The 1,216-nt window shown below is 43.8% G+C and overlaps 1 protein-coding gene across 1 annotated transcript in view; it reads right to left on the bottom strand.

Moving 5' to 3' along the window:
* The window catches only part of LOC101864067 (orexin receptor type 2), a gene marked incomplete in the record, with an annotated part of 257,738 nt that extends 256,645 nt beyond the window's left edge, over positions 1-1,093 (bottom strand). Inside the window, 1 exon segment of the mRNA XM_013082882.2 lies at positions 758-1,093.
* Between the last annotated feature and the right edge of the window lie 123 nt (positions 1,094-1,216).

Here is a 1,216-nt window from a genome sequence, read left to right as displayed (position 1 = left end):
GGGGTTGCGCTTACGACACGGAATTTGGGAGAAATACCAGAGCCCTAATTATTACCATAACTGACTTGCATAAGGAGTTACTCATGATAGTTCTGGTATACTACATTTCAAAGGGATTACTTAGATTAGCAAGACCAGTGCATATGGTGTAGCAGTTAAGTTAATCACTTCGGCGAAGCATGCAGGTGACCTGAGTTTGATTCTCGAGTGGTGAGAGATTTTCATCGAGTATCTCGGCCTTTCTGCCGAGATTTTGTATCCCTCTGAGCCCGGGTCTGTCTGCTGGGATGTTGTATCCTTCTCAGCCCGGGTCTGTCTGCTGGGATGTTGTATCCCTCTCAGCCCGGGTCTGTCTGCTGAGATGTTGTATCCCTCTCAGCCCTGACAGACAGGGTCAGACGCTCACCTTCTACATCGAAATGATTGAAATTGTGTCAATGGAACCACCAAACACCTAACATATAATTTTTTTTTTAATTCGAAAGTCTAATTCGGCGGCAAATAATCTCTTCTCAGAATAATCAAAAATGGGGAAAAAGCAGATAAGGCGTTTCGCAAAAGAGAGTATACATGAGAGGGAAAGTTAAAGGAGCAAAACAAAACCCCGCCCAAAAACAAACAACAAGCAAAAACTCCAAAAGTTTGTCACTGCAGCAGATTGTAGAAACCGTAACGGTTTCAGGAAGATAGTAGTGAAATAACATTTGAGGAAAAAAAGAAAGTTTGTGAAGATACGTTATAAACGTATTGTACTCACCAAGCAATGCTCTCTAGTTTATCATTTCATTTCTAACAAATAATCCCAGCTCTTGCACACGAAATCTGTACACCGAATAAATGAATGCTCTGGTCACATCCGCTCGTTTTGAGCATGAAGATACTGAATTAACTCACAATTTAATTAAAACAAAAAAACACACATATTTTGGTCGATTTGGAAACTTCGATGCAATAATTGAAACGACACCTGTGCCCGATAGCGTGGTATTGATCTAGTCGTACAGATGGCGGGAAGTCACACAATCATTAGGAGCATGAGGTTTGAGCGGTGTGAAAGTGGAACTCTCTTGGCACGGGAGGACACCGACAACCCACCTTCACAGCCAAGTATTGTGCGTCGCCGCTCTCTCGTCAAATTCCTTGGAACGTGCCGCGCGCGAACGGGTGCTCACTCCTTGCGGCACGGGGTTGGCGGGTTTGTTTTGGGTTTTGTTGG

This window comes from Aplysia californica, unplaced genomic scaffold, assembly GCF_000002075.1.
Source record: "Aplysia californica isolate F4 #8 unplaced genomic scaffold, AplCal3.0 scaffold00198, whole genome shotgun sequence".
In the NCBI taxonomy this organism is placed as follows: Eukaryota; Metazoa; Mollusca; class Gastropoda; order Aplysiida; family Aplysiidae; genus Aplysia; species Aplysia californica.
Note: the sequence above shows the minus strand (reverse complement) of the source record. Positions and strands in the feature narration are given on the sequence as shown.